This window comes from Crocodylus siamensis, chromosome 11 (assembly GCF_052110815.1).
Source record: "Crocodylus siamensis isolate JL-2025a chromosome 11, ASM5211081v1, whole genome shotgun sequence".
Classification (NCBI taxonomy): Eukaryota; Metazoa; Chordata; order Crocodylia; family Crocodylidae; genus Crocodylus; species Crocodylus siamensis.
This window is the reverse complement of record NC_143405.1, coordinates 8,224,087-8,239,649: the sequence shown is the minus strand read 5'-3', so window position 1 is coordinate 8,239,649 and position 15,563 is coordinate 8,224,087. Positions and strand designations below refer to the sequence as shown.

At 49.8% G+C, this 15,563-nt stretch overlaps 1 protein-coding gene across 10 annotated transcripts in view; it reads left to right on the top strand.

The window, feature by feature from the left end:
- Positions 1-10,808: 10,808 nt before the first annotated feature.
- PRRC2B (proline rich coiled-coil 2B) overlaps positions 10,809-15,563 on the top strand; it is a 60,829-nt gene continuing 56,074 nt past the window's right edge. For 9 of the 10 annotated variants that reach the window (XM_090022205.1, XM_090022207.1, XM_090022206.1 and 6 more), the window contains exon 1: positions 10,809-10,969. The gene's annotated coding sequence lies outside the window, so the exon portion shown is untranslated. The remainder of the gene's footprint in view (positions 10,970-15,563) is intronic. The other variant, XM_090022203.1, reaches the window with a different exon arrangement.

Below are 15,563 nucleotides of genomic sequence, written 5' to 3'. Positions count from 1 at the left end.
TTAATATATCCAATCCTTTCATCCCTCTGATTCAGCTGGTTAATGCCAACCTCAGCTAATTGGAGCTGGTAACAAAGCCATTGCTATGTTATGTCAAACCAACTTCTTACAGTGATAGAAATGAAAAGTTATAATACAATGAGCACCTATGAGCTCTACAAAAACAACTCAAAGCCAGCTAGTAATAAAAACAAAAAGTTAATAGGACAAAACTTAAGCAATGATTAAATAAGGCTAAAATATGAACAATGCTGTAAGCAACTTCAAAGCATTAAATATAACAATAAAATATAACAAGCTTTTATGTGATGAGCCTTTTTTTACCAAAAATTTGTTATATGCAAATCGCATAGGTAAATTCACTCTTATGCGATCGGTGTGATGGAAGCCCGCGGTCAGCTGCTTTGTGGGGTGCATCATGGGAATGACACGCACCAAAATATAGTCTCCTGTGTGGATCCATGCTCCTCACTTATTGTCTGCAGCACGGGATTCTGTAGTCGCCATCCACATTATGACAGTGCCCTGTGCTTGTGTGCACTGTCTGCTGTTGGTGAGTACCAAAACTGTCTTGTAAAAGTGGTAGAAAAGAGTCTCAGGGTCAGTACAGTCGAGGTCTTGGAACATATCCCTATTTGTTACATTGTAAAGTGGATTCCCTTTGTGCCAATTCGAGTTATGTGCAGTTTTCCAGGAACGCATGTACAGCATAAAGCGAGGGAAACCTGTACAAACCACCATATACAAGAAACCCACAGACCAACATACCTATCTGCAAAGAACCAGCAATCATCGTAAGTACACCAAGAAAGCTATAATATATAGCCAAGACCTCTGATATCACTGAATCTGCACTGAAAACACCCATGATTCTCACCTCACAAATCTCAAAAGGGCTTTCACACAACATGGACACTCCTCCGGGGAGAGAGAGAGCGGAGTTTTGAAAGAGCCACCTGGATACCACGTGAAGAATTGCTGCAGTACAGAAAGAAAACCTTTATGAATCGCACACGGCTGGTTATGACGTGTCATCCCTTCCTGGAACCTATACGGGAAATCCTCCAGCAATCACAACCCGTACTAGGAAAAGACCCAATTCTTAAAGACATCTTCCCAGAACCACCCATCCTAGCTTTTAAACAAGCACTGAACCTCACCAACCTTATCACCAGAAGCAACTTCCTATGGCTCAAAACACATCAAATGGATCCAGAGCATGCTGGGACAAGAAATGTAAAGCCTGCCAACATATCTCCACCACTCCTGCAATAACCACACCACACAACATAACCCTCATCATTCCTAGATCTTATAACTGCACCTCCAGAAATGTAATGCATTTCATCCAGTGCACTAAATGCCCTGATGGAAAATACGTAGGAGAAACCAAACAACAACTGCACACCAGAATGAATGCACACTGGAGATCTATCAAAGACAGGACTACCCAATTACCTGTGGGGTCACACTTCTCACAAGACTACCACGCTCTCTCCAATCTCTCAGTTCTAATCCTCAGAGGGAATTTACAAAACACCTTTCATAGATGAGCCTACAAACTTCACTTCATCAACCTACTAGATACAAAAAATCATGGACTAACTATAGACATTGGATTTATGGCACATTGTAACCTGCCCGACATCTGATACCTGAGATAAGCTCTCTACAATTGACTAGCTGTATCTTATCACCAGGTCTACATTCCCCTTCCCCTCCCCACCCCAACCTGTTTCTCACCCTCTGACTGCCTCTATTTGCATTTTCACTGACCCGTATTTTCACATCCTAACCTCTGGCTTATATTTTATTCTACCCTATCCAGGAAGAGCACAGAACAACTACAGATGCTTCCTCAGCGTGAAGAAGGGTGTTTGTACCTGAAAGCTTGCAAAGAAGAATTTTTCTAACCAGTTTACTTGGTCTAATAAAAGATATTGGATTGACCTAAAGAACCTTGTTTGCCTATGTCCTTAGATCAATACGGCTACAACCAATACCCCTATAAAATGGTAGGCATTTTCAGTTGCACAGAATTTGTCTTTAGGAAAAGGGGAGGAGAACATGAACTGGATTCCTGTGCCCATCTGGAGTGAACCCTGGGATGAGGAGGCTCTGTCCAGGCTTCTCATGCCCAAGAGACTCTTGGTTCAACAGCTTGGAAGAGGATGAAGATCTGAAGTGGAGCCCTCCTGCGGGAATGGATTCAGGATGCAGCTTTGTATGGAACTTCATCAAGGTGAACCCGTACTATGAAAATCCCCCTGCCTAGTTCTCTCCCTCATCCCACCTGCCAAGGGGACAATAATTTTACTGACAGCAGTCCCTCTGATTCCCACCAATGTAATTGTGAGGTGGACTCATGCTTGTTAAGAGCTGTGCATGGGGCTAATCACCCTTGTTTCAAAGGTGCGGTGAGGTAGTGCTGCTGCCTGGAGCAGCTGCTGAGTGCAGGGGAGTCTCTGCCCCTGAAGCAGTCAGATTTTAGCAGTAGCCCATAAGAGCCTGTACCCGAATCAGACAGAGTGGAGGGCCAGCATCAAAGAAAGGACCAAGGTCTTCTTCCAGAAGGCTGGCAAGCAGTGAGCTTTCTCTGGCAGAAGGCGGCACGAGCGCCTGACCCATAAGTTATAGGACCTGCGCAGGCAGGCAGTGGTGGGCTGGGATGTAAGGGAAGATATACGAGAGGTAAAAGCCCAGATTGGGTTCTGCCACCAGGAGGAGGCCAGGCTGCCCTGGGTGGTGGAGGGGGAGGAGTGGTCTGCTTACGCTCCAGACTAAAGAAGAGCAAAGAGAAGCCCGTGACATGCCTAAGTGACGGAGCAAGAGTGGAGCACTAGTTGAGGGAAGGCATGCTGGAAACAGTGACCGCTTTCTACCGAGAACTCGACACCACACAAAGGGAAGACCCGGGGGCCATGCAGCAGTGCCTGCAGGTGCTCACCTGGGCCCGTGGAGACGCCGAGCAGCAGCAGCTGGAAGAGGCGTGGACGCTGCAGGGGCTCGAGCAGACCCTCCGGAGGTTCAACAACGGTAAGACTTCTGGGTTGGATGGCCTGCTCAAGGAGTTTTATGTGACCTTTTGGGACCTGGTGGGCCCCAATCTGTTGGAGCTCTTTCAAGAGCAACTGCAGGAGGGGCACCTGGGAGCTGGGACGGACCAGGGCCTCTTAAGCCTCCTGGACAAGAAGGGTCCAAGGGAAGAGCTGAGGAATTGGAGGCCCATCACCCTCCTGAACTTCAACTGGAAGCTGCTGGACAAAGTCTTGCCGGAGCGATTTAGGTCTGTCCTAGGTTCCATCATCCACGAGGAGCAGTCGTGTGTGGGACCAAGACCCCGGATCTACAGAGCTTGCTGCAACGGAGGGACGCGCTTGAGCTGGAATGGGACAGACGGCAGAAATGGGCAGTGCTGAACCTGGACCTGGAAAAGGCCTAAGACAGAGTGTCACACTGGTTTCTCTTCGAAACACTGAAGCGAATGGGTGTCCCCCATGACCTTCATTGGCTGGATAAGGATGCTATACACAGATATTAGCAGCGAGATGCTGGTCAATGGGTTCTTGAGCGGACGGATCGCAATAGAGTCAGGGGTCCGCCAGGGCTGCCCACTATTCCTGATCCTTTTGATCTGTGCCATTGACCCCTGACCCAGTGCATCAGGCAGGACCCCAGGATGCATGGAGTCCTGATTCCCAGAGGAAGCAAGGAAGAGACCAAGGTCCTGGCCTACATGGATGACCTGAACATCCTGTGCTGTAGAGAGAGCCCTGTGGCACACATGGACCTGCGAGGCAGCAACAGGGGCCAAGCTCAACGTGAACAAGAGCACATGCCTGGCTCTGGGCAAGCTCGGGGACCTGGAGTCCCTGGGGGTCTCGGTCCCCCGTAAGGAGGTCAAGATCCTTGGAGTGGAGGTTGACCCTGACCTGAACAGAAGGACACCTGGGGAGAAGAAGGAGGCCAAAGTGAAGCAGAGATTGGGCATGCCGCCCCTCCATGGAGGGGTGCGTGGCACTCATGAAGGCGGTGTTGCTACCAATGCTTCTGTACACTGCACTGGTCTTCCCCCCCATCCAAATGTGTTACCCGCAGAATCCAGAGAGCCGTGTGCATCTTCTTCTGGGGATCCAGAATAGAGAAGGGGTCAAGGAGGACCCTGTACAAGAAGAAGTGGGCTAGGGGCACAGGGATGCCAGACATCCACCTGTTCCTGTGAGCATGGTACACAAGCCAGATCTGCAAGCTGGCAACTGGGCCAGCAACCAAAACAGCCTGCCTTGTCGAGTATTTTCCAGGTCATCTCCATGAGGGGTGTATGCACCAGCCAGAGGGAGACCATGCACCATGAAGCACCCTGGTCCGACAGGGTACTGAACAAGTGCCGGAGCAAGGATGGGCTACAGAAGGAAAGCCCGGGGACCATGTCCAACCACAGGAAGATACAGAAGGCAGTTAGAGACAGAGACGGACTACCGACTGTGGAGCTGCTCCCTGACGATGATTGCCAGGCCGTCTGGGACCGGATCTTCCACAAAGACCTAAGAAAAGACCACAGAGACTTGAACTGGCTCATAGCTCATGGCATACTCCCAGCAAAGGCGTGGAGGCACAGAGCGAGACAAGAGTCTTGACCCAGCTGTCTCAGGGCAAGCTGCCAAGACGAGAGTGAGACCATCGGCCACCTCTTTTGGCTCTGCCCATATGCCAAGGGAGTGTGGAAAAAGGTAAGCTGGCTACTTGAGGAAGTGACAGATGTCAGGCTGATGACAAGGGAGGCGGTGCTGTACGGACATCTGATGAAACATCAGGGGTCCCAGACAACCCGCTTAGACCAGTTTGCGTCCTGCATCAGGAGCGCCCGGTGGCATGCAGGAACCCCCGATGTACGGTCACACTAAGCTTGAGCAGACAGACTGTATTAAAATGTTTCTGAGTGAACTCTAGTCCTACTACTGGAAAGCAGCGGGAGAGGATGGAGAGGATACAGCCAGCTCTGCTTGGAAAAGGGACATGTGGCACAGGCTATTCAAAGTCCCCCCGGGAAGGGAAGTGGACAGGGAGAACGAAGGGGACAACAGTGCAACTGGACCTGGAGACAGCAAGGAGGACAACAGGATCAGCCGCAAGGAAGTGACAGCGACAGCGACAAGAACAGAGAAAAAACTGAGAAGGGAAACCCCAAATCGCGGCTTGGACTAAGGGACTGTGTTTGGGCTCGGGAAGGGTAGAGAGTGGGCGTGCGTGGGCACAGGGGAGCGGGTGCGGTTATTGTAATGGGTGCGCGGGTTTCTTAAGGTGGTTTTAAAAAAGTGCAATAGAAGTCTATGATAGAGGATGCATATATATAACTATATAGATATAGATATATTTTAATTAAAAAACAAGTCGCCCATGAAACTAGGGGGTGACAGGAGGCATTTGCACCATTCTGGCGGTGTCTGGTTCTGAATAAAGCAGCAGTCAGTAATACTGAAATCTTAAAAGGGTGCTGGAAATTGGGGTGCGAGGCCAAACAGCCATGAGCTGAGCAAGTGGAGAGTTCACCGGGGTCAGTAGAGTTGATCTCACTGACCCCGGCAGGCCTCGCGTCGGCCCTGGTAATTATACAGTGACAGATACCTTCCTGCGAATCAGGAGCAGCTTGGGAAATGGCCCCGTCTTGCTCTGCTTACTGTACAACCTGTTTCTATCCCACAAACTACCCACGCCGTTGCAGAGGTGTCTGTGACATGTTTGAGTGCTGTATGCTGGGAACAGATGGATGAGCAATGAGTTTGAGTGCTGTGGCTGAAGGATCTGCACGTCATCGGTGGATGTGCTATTATCTTTTGCTTGTTTATTTCACCTCCGTGCTCTCTACGCTGGGGCTTCTTTTAATTGGCACTTAAATTCCCTGGCCTTGGAATGTTTCCTTGGAGATGCACAGAGAAACTTTGGAGAACTGCTTATTAAAGCAATGTGTTTGCGAACCTGAGTGTGTTTTGGTGCAGCCTGCATGAGCCCCTCCGAAGCACTGAGTTACAGGCGGCTCCTGTTGCAATCACCAAGCCATGGATCTAGGGGTGGGGAGGCAGCTGCACCTGATGTTATAAAGTTTCTGGTTTCATAACGGGGCCTTAGTATGGTATGATCACTAAGGTCTGCTCCTTTACTTGTCGGAGTCCAGAAGGGCGCAGGCTGCAAGTAGGAGGAGATGTGGATTTGGGGGCAATCTCATGGTGTTAAGAGGGGTGCAGCGGGTTGCTCCTAGCTAGGTAGAAGCAACCACATGGCAGCACTCTCATTACTGCAGTAGAGCATTATTCTGAGCTCCCTGGCATGTTGATATGCATGTACAGTAATATTCTGTACTTGTGATGGGCAGGATGAAGCTCTCCGAGCAATGAGATATATGTGCAGATGTGTGGCTGTTTACCTTGCCAGACCTGGAAGAAGGCCGATGAAGAGAGAAAGCACCAGACTAATGCCCTGAACCTGAGTGAGAACGGGTGAGTGGGAGTTTGCTGATGTCAAGAGGAGGACACGATGTTCTGTGTGAGTGGCTGTAAGATGAGGGACGGAGGGGCTGGCCAGAGGTTCTGCCGAGGGAAGAAATGAGAAGCAAGAGAAGTGAGATGAGAGGGGTAGGGATGGAAGGGGAATAGCTTCCTTCCAGAAAAGGAGAGAATCGGACACATAGACTGGTCGTTCTTGCTGCACTTTTTCACTAGCTTGACCCCTGGCAACTCCGATAGGTTTGCAGATCCACCAGTGGGAACATGACACGTGGGTTAAGAAGCTGCTCTTGCATACCCTCCTCCCCTGTGTTACCATGCTGCTAGACCAGTCATTTCTCCCACCTGCAGAAAGCCAGGTGGCCTGGTCCAAGATGTCCCTTCTGTTTGCCAGGTGGCTACCACTGCTTCTGAGACCCAGTCTATGGGACATATCCAATAATGGTGTCCACCACTGGGAGGGCAGGAGACTGAATACTCTACTACCTTATAATAGCCCCTGCTGATAGCCCTCCAAGAAAGGCTCCTCTTTCTTTGTTTCAGAGTGATCAAAGTGTTTCTTCTCTATTGGGGAAAAAAAATCCTAGCTTGATTTTCTCTAGACATGTGGCTCAAAAGTGGCAGAATTTAGAAACTTCAGCACAGAAGGTGTATCCTTCCCAAGTGTGAAGAATAGCCAATATGTTATGATCAAGTCAAAGCAACCGAAACAAATCCCTTCTGAGCATTTGCAAAGAGCTCTTTAACTTACTGATGTGTTGGCTCTTTTTTGTATCTGGATGTACACACAGCTCTCTTGGACCAAGGGCTTAGCAAGCCAAGGGTGCTGCTCTGATACTGCTTTTGGGATCATTGGCAAGAGACGTGTTTGTTGTTGACTTGCTGATATGCACCCAGCAGATTCACCCTGTTCCAAACAGCCCACCACACTCCCTTGGTGTCAGGAAAAAGGGAAAATTGTGAAGGCAAGGAAACGCTGGACCCTGAGATTGACTGTGTATCATTCTGTTTTCCTAGCCATGCTGATAAAGCTGTAGGAGCAAGGGAGCAAATTCTCACTCAAGTCTCTCTAATTGCGATCCTGAATGTCTCAAGTAGGTCAAAATTTCCCCAAGTGACTTGTGATTTGAGTTCTTCAGCTTTGGGGTATCTAGCTAGAGGCACTGAAAGTGCTGGGGACTCTTCCCAGAAATCAGGCTTCAGGTGGGACACGGCACCCAAAAAAATCAATGCACCCAAGACCACCAGTTGCTTTGGAAAAGCTTGGCATAGGTCCTGTAGGATGCTTAGCCTGCTTTCCTCTTGCCAAGGAACTGCATAGCCCGGTACCAGTAGGTGTTACAGGGAGAGAGGAAATTCTCTCTGCAAAGCCCCTGAAACACTTTGAAAGAACACTGCAAAAAATGTGAGTTCTCTTTGAGGGGGAGAACTGCTTATTAAAGCAACATGTTTGTGAACCTGTGTTTTGGGTGCAGCCTGCATGGGCCCCTCCTAAGCCCCGAGTTACAGGTGGCTCCTGTAGCAATCGCCAAGCCATGGATCTAGGAGCGGGGGCAGCTGCATCTGATATTACAAAGTTTTTGGTTTCATAACAGGGCCTTAGTATGGTATGATCACTAAGGTCTGCTCCTTTACTTGTCGGAGTCCAGAATGGCGCAGGCTGCAAGTAGGAGATGTAGATTTAGGGGCAATCTCATGGTGTAGCTAACCAAAAGGGATGTCCAGAAAGCTTTGGACATCATTAAGTTGATGGTAGCAGTGTTAACACACAGGCACTAATCTCTGAGCAGTTCAGAAGCTGGGCTTTGGAGCCAATACTCCAATTGCATTTTTGGTGTGAATTTCTTATTAAGAATGTAGTTAACATCATGTTAAACTCAAGCCCTTCTCACCTCCAGCCTGCATCATGTTTCTTTGGATAGCTGCTCCCTATGTATGGCTAGATGCATGCATAGCTGTATTTCTGCTAATACAGCTTCTCAGGGCAGGGATGTTACCAGTATTCTGCTGCATCCATTTCTATGTATTTGTTAAAGAAAAAGAAATGAAATATAGTGGTTTCAGACTGAAACCCTTCCAAAGGGCAATTCCTTTTGGCTGTCTTTGGACTCCCTGATTACAAAACCAAGGGAGGATCATGAGTGAGGCTTTAAATAGTATAGAGACATGGCAGGAGAAAAAAAGGCAGGTTAATCACTGCAGCCCAGATGTAGCAGACAGGGATCAGTGTCATAGGACCCCTACCATAGCTGTCCTTGCTCAGACTCTTTGCTGGTAGTCCTAGCAAAGGGGTGAATTCAATAGCCCGTGGGAGCCAAATTTGGACTAGCGTTTTCACCGGTGCATGGTAGGCAGCCTGGGGAGGAAACCTGGTATTTGTGCTCTACCTTCTTTCCAACAAATCCCAGCCAGTTGCATCTCCTTGGCTTCTTGAACTGTATCCCTCTCCCTTTCATAATCCCAGAGCCTGAGTCTGCACGCTGTCTCCGAACGCTGTCCCTGGGCACCACCGAGCAGAAAATAAACCTGCTTGGCTTTCTTGTTGTTTGATGTTTGATGCCCTTCATGACTTGTTTTGGTGCTCCTAGACAGAGGGTTGGAAGTCAGGCAAAGGTTAGGGAGCTGGAAACAAAAAAGGAAATGATAATAAAGACCTTGGAAACCTTCAGATGAGGCATTGGGCAGTGGCTATTTGTTAGACTGAGAACGGAGTGAACGCTTAGAAAGAAACCTTTCAGAGACACTGCTGTTCAAAGCTTGCTGGAGCCAACGAGAAGATTGCTAGGGTCCAACGCAGCCTGGCATCCTCAGCACCCAGATGGATTGCTACAAAGCTCAGGTGAGAGTTAGATACCTGGAGCCGAAGTTGGATCACTTCTGAGCTGCCCAGGCACCCACATATGTTTGCCCGAGGAGCTTTGCAGCCTAAACTGGAGGTGTTGCCTATTGAGTTTTGAGGCTTGTGGAGAAAAGCTAACCAGCATTGCAGTTGGCATATAAGGTGCCCAGAGTCTGGCTAAGTCTAGTTTAGGCATTTCCAGGACCGAACTGGATCGCACTCCTATTGACACCAATGGGCTTTGGGTCAAGGCTTCGATCAGTCAGCATCTCCTCTCCTCCCTCTTTCCCTTCCTTAACTTCTCCTCAACTCTCACCCCCTACCTGCCTGCAATGAGAAACTGGAAAATCAGATGTTGTCCACTTGGCAGCTCCTGGAGCAGATCCGCCCAGTCCCAGCTTGTTTCTCCATGTGTTCCCCCCGCCCCCTTTATTCACACTGAGAAAAGATCTGCCAGACTGTAAAGGGAACAAACTGGCAAAGGGCCTGGAGGCTTGGCTCTCCAGTCTGTTGGCTGCCCCCTTTGCTGCCATGCCCATGCCAACCCTGGTGTGTGTGCCCCGACTATCCTGGCTGCCCCCAAGCCCCTGAGTTTCTGGAAGCCCTTGAGATGTAGCAGCTCTGCACTTCCCCCCATCTCTCCTTCTCTTTGCTCTGTTTTTTCCTTTTTGTCCCTTAAAACACATTTCCTGCAGTTCCTGGGACCACAGACTCATAGAAAAGGAGGGTTGGAAGGGCCCTCACATGGTCACATCTAGTCCTGTGTTTCTCAACCTGTGCGTCGTGACCCAAAAGTGGGCTGCAAAAGTGTATGAAGGGGGTGTGAAGAAACTTTTAAAATGGATTCTCTTTGAAAGGAGAAAAACATGGGAAACTGTGGCTTTTCCTTTGCAGGCTGGCAGAGCTCCCCCTGCCCCCTACACCCACCCGCTGCCCCACACACTGGGGGGCTGGGGCCTGGACACAGGGGGCAGCGTAGGCTGGCCATCACAGAGGACGGTCTGGTTTTCATAGATTTGTAGCCCCGCTCCTGCCCTGCGGCTGCCACCTGCGGGCAGCCGCCCTGCCCCCCGCCTCCAGGGGGCACGCGGCATTCACCCTCCAGTCCAACCCCCTGCTCAAAGTAGGACCAGCTCCAACCAGCTCATCCCAGTCAAGTGCCTCTGCCTGGATCTTCCAACCCCCTGGGCATGGAGAGTCCACCCCTGCCTGGGGACCCTGTCCCGACACTGCCCCACCTCCCTAGCCAGAAAGTTGCCCCCAGCATCCAACCTAAACCTCGCCTGCTGCAACTGGAGCCCTCTACGGCTCCCTGTTCCCCACCCCCGGCTGCATCCTCCCCGGGCCCTGCGCCAGGAAGGCCGCAGGGCCCCCAGCCCCGTCCCCCTCCCCCTCCCTGCAGGAGACGAGCGCGGCGCCTCCCCGGGCGCCCTGCAGGGGGCGCTGCGCGGCGCGGCGCGCCGGGGCTCGGCCCGGGGAGGGGGAGGGGCAGACACAGGCAGCGAGAAGCCGTCTCGCCAGGCTCCCGCCGCCGCCGCCGCGCAATCCGCAGCCATCCTGCGCCCCGAGCCCCCATCGCCCCTCCTGACTCGGCTCCCCAGGCACAGCCGGCTCCCCCCCACCACCACAGGTGGGTATCGGGGCCGGGGCGCGCGGCTGGCGGGGGCTGGCGGCGGCGATCGGGGCCGGGGGGGGGGGCGAGGCGGCTCTAAAATGGAGCCCGACTCAGAGGCTGCAGAGAGCCGGCCTTGGCCTCCCCCCATCCCCGTGCCCTGCCTGGGTGCTGCCCCCAGGGGCAGAGCTGGGGTGCAAGCCCCTTTGGGGCAGCCACCAGCCTGGGGGCTCCCCCGCCCCAAGGGATTTGGGCACCTCCTCCCTGCAGCTGGGAAGCCTGCATTTCTGCTCCCCCCAGCCCCAGCAGCCAGGGGGGCCGAGAGGGTTGACCCCCCCCTCCCCTGCAGGGTAAGGGTTTTTTGTTGGGGTGGGGGTGTTTTTTTGTATTTATTTTTTTTTAATTTTGTGGCTGATTTGCAGCCTTCGGGTGTCGAGCGTCTTCCCCCAAGACCCATTGTTTTGGTTGTGTGCCCGGGTGCTGGGAGGCCCGCTTCATGCCCCCGCGGTTTGCTGCTGTCGTTCGAGGGCTGGGCCGTGCAAAACTGCTTGATTTTTTTTTTGCAGGGCATCACCCCCCCCCCTCCGCCCCCAATAAAACAATAAATGCTGCGTTGCAACAAGAAGCCCAGGCTAGGAAAGCCCAGGGCTGTTGAGGGCATTGTTAAAGTCAGGGGCGGATGGGGAAGCTGCCAGGGCAGGTTGTTTCTCCCCGCAGCACTCAGGAGATGTTTTGGGTGCGATGGGGGCATTTCAGCAAAGCCTTCGGAGAGGGGCACTTGGGGAGAGGCAGTTCGGAGGCTGCTTGGGGGTGGTTCTGGGGTCCCGATGCATTTCGGTAGATACGGCAGGGCTTTGTTTTTTAAGCTATTTTTGGCCCCGGGAAGGAATTCATCACACCCTGGGCTGGGGGTCACCTGTGCTGGAAAGGCTATGTGTGGGTCCTGGGATGGCAATGCGTGGTGGTGTTTTGGGGTTTTTTCTCCTTGCGTGTCTGAGGAGAGTTGGCGGCTGTTGTTTTTTTTTTGTTTAGCGGAGCTGGGCATAATGGGCAGCGATGGGAAACACTCCCCCCCACGCTGCTGCCGCCGCCTCTCCCAAACCCAATTGAAGCCAGGTTTGTGCGGACCCGGGTGCTGAATTTTGCTGTGAAAGTTTTGGCTCCCAGGCGGAGAAATGGCGAGGGAGGATCTGTGTTTGCTGGAGCGATGCTTACAATGGAGCCTTTTTGTTTTAATGCTGCTAGGGTTTGGAGGGGGTGGGGAGAAAACAGGCCTGCTCTAGAGTCCTGGTCCTGAGGGTAATCCTTTCCAGAGCGGGGTATTGACTCTGCAGGTTGTTGTAGGCCCTTGGCTTTGACGGACCTTACTGAAAGCTGCTGCTCACTTTACTGATTTTTTTTTAAAAATAAGCTGATGGTTGTAGCTTAAAACTTTTATTGCAGTAGTAGCCCCCTCTTGCAAGGCACTCTACAGAGGTAAGAAAAGACACTTGCTGCTCCCGAGAGCTGGCCTGGTGCTGCTGGTTCTACCAGACTGGCCAAATATAAAGTTGCGGGGTGCCGTGTCAGAGCCTGTTTTTTCTGGGGGGCTCTGCTTTCTCGTGGCCCGTTATGGATGTGCGCTTGCTTTATGATTGCACAGCATCCTGCTTTGGACCAAGGGCCCATAGGATAACATGGTCCAGAGGAAGGGAAGAGGGAAGTTGCATGGGGTGGTCTCTACCTGAACCCTCAGGCTAAGCGACTGCATGTTTTCTTCTGTGGAAACAGATTATTGAAAATAGTCCTGATTCTGCAAGGGGCTATGGACTGGCAAACCTGTTTGGAGCTGCACTGAAGTTACTGATGGTCCACGAGAGCGCTGCCAGCAGCATTGAGGCCTTAGAAATTCACCCCCCCGGCCCCAACAGTTGGCTTAATATATTATGAAATGATTGATGATGTGCCTTCCTTGTGACCTGTCTGAAATGTGGTGTGCCTTTTTTTATGGGGATATGGTCAGGTTGAAAAAAAGTCTTCAGCGCGCGTTGTTATCCAGCTGAAGATTGGCACAGCAAAGAACTAAAAAAAAAAAAAAAGAAGAAATCAAATGCATCTTTCATCCCCTGGTGCTGTGTGTTTGCCCCTGAGTTTGGCTGGGATGTGGAAGACAAACCAGTCTGTTTCCTTTTTTTCCCTAGCCACTTTTAGCATGTGGTTGTCTGTGGTGATTCAGGAGATGCTAGCCGAATTTCAGGGCAACATTTTAAACTAAGAGAAAAACATATTGGAGCAAAATATATATATATATATATATATATATATATATATATATATATGTATGTATGTATGTATGTATGTATGTATGTGTGTAGACCTATAGAATAGGAGTGTGCATTTTTGTTTTGGGATGCAAAACACTTTCCTGTGTTGTGGGTAAATCTTCCCGTTGTTGTTTCCCATGTGTAGTTTGGGGCATTAGTACACACACATTTCACAAACTCCATCCAACAGCAACATCTACACTTTTTTTACTTGCACTCACTCGCACACACTTTTCTTAAGTTTCACAAACTCGGTGTCTAGCAGCAATATCTACCCTTTTTCCCCCTTGACTCAGCAAATTTTTGCTTGGAGTTCAATCGCTCCATGTGCAATGTTGTCAAATTAAACATTGCACCACTTTGTCTAGTGCAGAAGAGCCTGAAAGTAAAGCATTTTTGTCCAAACTGGTTGAAGCAGAGCAGACTGCAAAAATGGTGAAAATGTAGGATTTAAAAAAAAAAAGAGTTGTAATAAATCTGAGTCATGAAAGGGAGGACTGTTTGTTTAAAGATGACTGCCTTGAGAATTACCCCTTTCATATTAAGCTTTTTTGCAAAACTTCTACTTAGTGACTAATTTATTTCAGGCCATCCTCCTAGAAATCACCTATGAAATAACCTATGAAACAATGAACTTTCATTTCTACCCAGGAGAACTTTTACAGTCTTTTCTCTAATGCCTGATGAAGGGTGTTTGTGCCTGAAAGCTTGCAATTAAGGAATTTTTTTTACAAAAATCTTGATGGTCTAATAAAAGATATTATCTCTACTACAAATCTTGATTGCCTTAAGACTTATCAAGACACTGACTTGCCTGACTGGGACAATATTAAAGGCCATGTTTTATGGGGATTTTCACAGTGGGCCTGATCTCTCTGGCTGCAGTGTTTGTGAGGACTGGTACCATATAAAATATAATCTCCAAGATCTCCATGTCTGGGGTGCTGGTATTTTTGTATCCCTCTTGGTAGGTAACAGGTCCTTAACTTGTGACTGTCCTTCCTGAACTGCAAGTGTTGGGCCCTAGTTTAGGATGCCATTTAGGGCCTTTTCGTACACTTGAGTTTCAGAGTATTGTGCCTTTTGTTGGCTACAAAAAATAGCTGGTTATGTTGTTGGGTCCTGTTTGCATTTGTGAGCTGCTCAAAGCTTTCTTTGTACGTAACTCTACAATTGGAAGTACCTGGGGACCAGGAGAGGAAGGACTCACAGTGCTATTACAGTGTAAGAAATAAATAGTAGACTCGCTGATGGCTGCTCTCAATACAAAGCCATTTTGCTGTTGGAAGGTTTCCCCTTGTAATCGGGGCTCTTGTGATTGCCCAAGCTGAAGTTGTGGGCTTAGGAGGAACTCCTGGGAAGTCTTCAATCTGAAGCACGGGGTGGGTGGATTGATTTTAGGTTGGCAGGAGCGAGACATCCCTGTGCCCACCCTAGGTCCTCACTAGTCAGCTTCCCATTTACCCTGCTGTTTAGCCATGAAAGTTGTGCTTGATCCTCATTTTTTCACTTAATTGCACCTCCAAAGTGGGTTTTGCTTTTCATGTAGCACTGATTCATTTATCTAATAGGCTGGTAATTTCACAGCTCCTTATCCCTAGCCTGTCATTTGGAACAGGAAAAAGTGTGAAAGCAGGTCTTTCAGATCCTTGTTAGATGGTCACTAGAAGCAACTTGGGGCTGGGGTGGGGAGCTGCATAGTTCTTCCCAAGAATGACTGCAGTTTGGCTGGCTATTTAAATAAACTGACTTGGCTGCAAAAAAGACCAGGTAGAACTATTCCAGGAGAGCCCCTTCCACGGGAGGTCCATACCTACCTGTAACTGCATCACAGAAGATGGTTTGAGCAAAGGCTTCTCCCATGGTAGAAACAAAAGCCAAGGGTTAGATGTCAGCTTTTCTCATTCACTGGAACTGAACTTGGTTTCACGATGACAAAGGACTGTCAGGATCTTCTGATGGATCTACCGCTTGGTGAGCATGCTGCTTTAGGTAAGGAGATCGGCCCCTGTCGTGCCAGAGCAGAGATGAGTGAGCAGTGGGGGCCGATGTGTATGTTTTGCAACAAAATGGAGAAGGATGGTTGGTGCAAACCATCTTTCCTCCCACTCAGAATCCCATAATATCCCCCTGGTGGTGTCTCGCATGGAAATGACACAGCAGGAAAAACAGTGTCATTTTTCAGTGTATATTTTCATAAGCAGCTGCTAAATATAACGCATGACAAAAAGCATGTGAAATACAATTGTTGGCTAGTCCGCATGGACCGATGCTGCTTCACTGAAACCATAAGCATCAGAACTGGCTAC